Genomic DNA, 5887 nt, shown 5'->3' on the forward strand with positions numbered 1-5887 from the left:
ACCACAAAAAGAGCTGCTATAAACATTTTTGTACATATGGGTCTTTCTCCCACTTCTATGATCTCTTTGGGATATAATCCTAGGAGTGGTATTGCTTCATCAAAGGCTATGAAAGTATTTATAGCCCTTTGGGCATAATTCTAGATTGCTCTCCAGAAAGGCTGCATCAGTTCACAACTCCACCAGCAATTCATTAGTGTTCCAATTTGCCCACATCCTCTTCAGCATTTATCGTTTTCCTGTTTTGTCATCTTAGCCAATCTGACTGGTGAGATGTGGTACCTCAGAGTTGTTTTAATTTGCATTTCTCTAATCAATAGTGAATCAGCATTTCTTCATGTGCTTATAGATATCTTTAATTTCTTTCTCTGAAAATTGCCTGTTCATATCCCTTGACCATTTATCAATTGGGGAATACAAGGTGTTATTTCAATAGCTGAAATAAGATGTGAACTACTTCTGTGCTTGCCATTACAGCATCCTTCAGTACTTTCTCAAAAAACTAGTCTTACTCCGATTTCAATTTTAGCTCTGCCCTATAGATTATTATTTGAAGCCTCCCCTTTTCTCTGTTCTCATCTTACTTACCCCATCCCCTGTTTCATATTACATCACTGCTCACACAACTTTTGATTAAATTTTATCCCTACATTGCTCTTCTCATTTGCTTCTTCCTCCATTACTACTCAAGGGCTCCTGAATGGACTGGGAAGTAGTCACACAGTTATGTAAAATGGGTTCACTACAATAATGTTATCAATCTTCTACTGGACATTACCATAGCAAGACAATCCTTTTTATTCCTTCCTATGTAGCCATTTTGTTCTTTCAGAAAGCAGTTACTAAAATTTCTTCCCTTTTCAACCTCTCATGCTTCCCATTACTCTTCTTTCTTGCCTATTGCTTCTTATATTATCTTCCATTCATACAGGATATATGGTACATGCAAACACTTGTTTGGATGTAGTCACTCCCACTGGAGTGAATTTCTTTAAATCAGTGATTGTATTTTTGACTTTTAAAAGATATCAAGCATTTAAGACAGTCTCTGGAACATAGAAAGTGCATAATAAATACTTATTGATGACAAAATTATCTCTATTTGCTATGGATATGAAGTTTTAGACAATAAACAAATAAACTAATTAAAGTAATAGCTTCAATGTCTTAAGTAAAATGAATAAAAACATTTTATATAGCATTAATTAAATATAAGAAATGGTATTATAAAAGGAAGATCAATTCAAAATGACTAGAAATGAATAAAATGTCTTGGGATCAATGTACCAAAGCACAGTACAAACATACACACCCAAATATATGCATGTATACATATATGCATACATTCCTATGAATACACACCTATATGAATGTATATATGAATATATTTGCACATACCCATATATTTTCATGCGTGTATGCATACATATGTCTGTGCATACACATATATCTAAATTTTGTTGCTCATGTAAATTCACGTATATCCGTATGACTTATCTAAATGTTGCTCACTGGAGCCATTGATAGATATATTTGCCTGCCCCTTTTCAAGGAAGACTTTAATTCCTCCCTTAAGAGATTCAAGAGAAGGGGCCATGAAGTAGGCTACAATTATATATCTATCTGTCCCTCTAAATATTTCTAGTGTAGGAGGAATTATCTCTATATATGTGCATATACACACAAACCTACATAATATGCACATGTGTATGTATGTATTTATCTACATATGCATATGTGATTGGATATTTATGTGTATGTTTACAAATAATATATACATACACATGTGTTCAAGCTCCTGCTTTTTGTCCCTGGAAGAGGTTTATTTGAAGGCTCAGACTTTTTTTTTCTTTACCAGATGCTAGTTACACAAAAGACTATTAGAAATAGTCAATACTAAATTACCTATTTATCAAAACAGATAGTAAACAGAAATCAGAGAAATTATTCAAATTAGAATATGCCAGACATTACTCCAAGTAATTGAGCTTTCCCACTGGGAACAAGATCTCTTATCTCAAACAAGAAAAAGTCTCTAATTTCATCCAAAGCAAAATTCCCCCAAGTTGCTAGGCAGTCAAACTAGAAATAAGAAATCTTTTAAAGTACCAAGTCTAAATCCCAAGTTTTTTTTCTCATTCTGTCTCTCCATTAGGTTTTCCCTGAAGACAGTCTGAAACCAATCTCTCCCAAAATAGAAATGAAAGAAAAAAATAATCTTTCTACTATGCCAACTCTACCCCTCATAAAGGCACACAAGAAGTCATGATTCTTTCTATTAAGGAGAGTCATGCTTAAACAATAACTTTAAAAATACCTCATTTGAACCAAGGATTACAAAATGCTTTTTAAGTAAATAAATACTTTGTATTGACATACAATATGACATACCAATAATCTCTCTACTGACAATGGTTGAGACAGGTAGATGGCTTGATTTTAGGAAATTTGAACTGTGGTAGAGCTAAAGCTAATAGAGTATATTAACTAAATATGGCACAGATAAGGTGATCCTCCAGGAGTAAGAAGTTACTAGGCCACCTAAGGTGGGGTATACCTCAGAAGGATGGAAAACAGAGCAGTGCAAGACTTCTGTGCTCAACAGTATTGGGATCAGGACTGTGAGAACTTTTATGCTTGGGTCTGAGATAGATACGCAGTCTTTGAAAAAAAAGCAAATGGATGTTCTATGATAATGTCTGGACATTGCCACTAAAATAAACCTGATAATACTTCTGATATAATTTTATCAACTTAGTCCTGGATTCAATTTCAGCCTCTAACACATACTGGCCATGTGACTGTAGACATCACTTTATCTCTCAATGCCCCAAGTAAAGTTAAGATAATAAGTTCCAGATCAATCAGTCATGTACAACATGACAAAAAGGAAGAAAGAGAATGGAATTAATTTTGGTATTTATAGAAAATAGCATTAATTTAAAAGAGAGTCTTGTAAAGTCAAACAAGAGCAGTTTTCCAGAGGACTGTTGCTGTGAACAATTTTCACAGTTCTGATTAGACAGTATAGGAAACTCTTTTATTCAGTAACAAATTAAGGCAAAATATTCACAGAAATCAAAGTACAGCATACACAATGTTATAACTTAACAATTCATCACTAAAATGGCATTGTAGTTTTCACCAAAGTGATCACGTAGTTTTAAGCAAAAGATAATATTCATTTACTAACACAATCATATAGTAGGTCCTTAAGTCAATCATCCTTCAAGAGGCAAGCCTCCTTAAATGATACAAAGTACAAAGGTCAAAGGCCTTCACTCCTAGGTCACATTGTCTTAATCTCTTCAATCAAAAAGTCCTCTTTCTTCCTAATTGGAGAAGTCCTTAACTCAGTCATCTAAATATAAAAGTCAGAGTTCTTCACCTCTAGGCCACAGTGAGTCATGATTTTCTCAGTTTGCATTAAATACCCAAGGAGAGGTCCTTTTATCTTGACTGGAGGCAGGCTCTCAGCTTCCATGGTTTCTCTTCCATGGTCCCACCTCCTGCCTGAATCTATCCACCTGCCACCTGGGTTCAAAGGCAGAAAGCTCTCAGTTCTTTGTCCATCTTCTTACGTAGTTCCTGTTCCATATTGAAGCTCACAGTGTCTGGTCCACCTCAATCCTTCACAGTTTCTTCTGGGAAGACAAAGCTTAACAAAGCCACAATAACATCTATGCACATTGCTGGTACCCTCATCAATTCACTTTCTGCCTGTGAAATCAACATAGACCCAACAATAAGGTCTGAGGAATCAATACAAATCACCTCCACCAGAATGGGCTAGTGTCTGTGCAGATTAACACACCATGACACGGCACTGACTTTTCTCCATAATTGGGGGAGGGATGGGAAATATGCAACTTCTAAACAAAAACCACAATTTCAGCAGTTTAAAATATCTCACTACCAATATGGTGCTGGTAGAAACTGTATGTATAAAGTTGTACTGTATGTAATTTCTCCTTTAAAAAAAGTTATTAAAAAATTTCCTAAGACAATAATCAATTTGGAATGTAGATTCTAAGCAGAGAGCAACTCAGTTCACACTAAAAACAACAAACAAAAACAACCAAAAAAAGAATAACAACAAAAAAACATAACTATTTTCAATATGGTACAAAGGAAGCGGTGTAGTATGGGCAGCCCCTGCTTTGATATGGATAATCATGACCCCTTGACCCTAACTGGGACCAGGAATAGCCATAGCTGGTGCTTCTTTCTGGATAAACTGTGACACAAGAAATTTCACCCTCATGAGAATGGAATCTGGAGTCATCCAGTCTACCTAGGGTGTATTCCATATCTTCCTTGCAGAGGAACTCAACTATCCCCATGCCATCTTTCTGCACATCTGCATAATACACACCCCCAGCTTCTCACATGTGACCCTTCAAATCCTGCCAGCTGCCTGAGGTAATAAGGCCTGAGACAAGAACTCAAAATTCAGACCTCCTTAATGGTAGTCCAGTGCTCTCATGGGGCCCTCCACCCCCAGGATTCCTGGGTAGCTCCACATGAAGCTGGCACTGGCCATAATCATAACCATTCCTTCCATAAATAGCATCTTCTGCATCCCTAGGATCCTGGAAGCTGACAAAGGCGAAGGTCGCCAGGCCTGGTGGTTCTTGAACTCGATGTCCGGATGTGGCCTTCATTGTAGAACAGGTCCTCCAGGTCTTTCTCCCTCATGCGCGGGGAGGTTCCCCACTGTTGTTGTTGTCGTTGCCCCAGTCATCTTCTTCCCCCAGCCCATCATCCCCGACATCCCCTCAGCCACTTCCCACAGCCCAGATTGCTGTCTGCCAGGGCACATTGTGGGATTCAGGAGCAGAAGTTATGTACTTGAACCTAAGTGCTAAGTACCTGTTAGCTTGCCAATAAAAGGGGCAGGGAAGATCTTCAAATTCAGATTACCATTACAAGTCCACACAGAATTTCAGAGTAGATATTGCTTGATATAATTTGTCATTATGAAGGACAATTTTAGATAAGTTCTTTTTCTAAATATGAGACTCTCAAGTACTGAAGCTTTGGCCTAAATTATGTATTCAATTATCATTATAACATTACTTAAGATATTATGAAACATGAAAATGCTACTGCTTATAAAGATCATTGTTAAGAGAGAAAACATAATGTTATTGAGACCTTTTGACAAATGTATATCAAATAAAGTAATGTTTAATTTAAATATATTTAACTAAGCAAAGACATTTAAAGAAGTTACAAAAATACTTTGCTATGTATAACACTAATTTTGCTATTGTCACTGAGATATTTGACCAATATTGTCAGTATTGGTCAAAAATGAGGTAACTAAAGTAAACTCAAAGCTTGAAAATAGGTACTTGGGGGTGGGATGGGGTGTGGATCATTTTTCTGCTTCCCTCAATCTACCAGATAAGATTGCTATGTTGGAAATGCCCTTTTATGGAGGTAGACATTTGTTCTAGTTTCTCACTAGGATATAGCAAGGGTATAGAAGAGTGTTGAAGTTTATAAAATAAACTTCTCTTTTTATATCATTAACTTCTGAAATCTCTGAAATAAGGTTTAAGAATAGAATGCTATTGTTGAGTCACTTCAGACATCTCTGGGAATATCTAGATTTCCCCAAATATGAGTAAAAGTCTTCTGAACCACCACACAGGTAATCAAAGCACAATATAGGTATCAGAAGATGAGACAGCTTTAACTTAACTTAACATGGAGGATAGAAAGGACTTATAGAAATGCATGAACAACTACAGAAATAAAACTCATATAACAGATAAAAATCTGTCCCTCTCCTCCCACCTCTATGAGGGAAAGATATTGGGTGGGATTGCTAAACAAGTACTTCCAAATTGCTTTTTACCAAGCATCTTGGTGGCAGCTA

At 36.3% G+C, this 5887-nt stretch overlaps 1 pseudogene; it reads right to left on the minus strand.

The window, feature by feature from the left end:
* Window positions 1–4104: 4104 nt before the first annotated feature.
* Window positions 4105–4822, minus strand: LOC138160964 (serine/arginine-rich splicing factor 9 pseudogene; annotated as a pseudogene).
* Between the last annotated feature and the right edge of the window lie 1065 nt (window positions 4823–5887).

The sequence above is a fragment of the Petaurus breviceps genome, unplaced genomic scaffold (genome assembly GCF_028583685.1).
Source record: "Petaurus breviceps papuanus isolate PSGF00001 unplaced genomic scaffold, PetGlider_PUasm1.0 183, whole genome shotgun sequence".
NCBI classification, from domain to species: domain Eukaryota; kingdom Metazoa; phylum Chordata; class Mammalia; order Diprotodontia; family Petauridae; genus Petaurus; species Petaurus breviceps.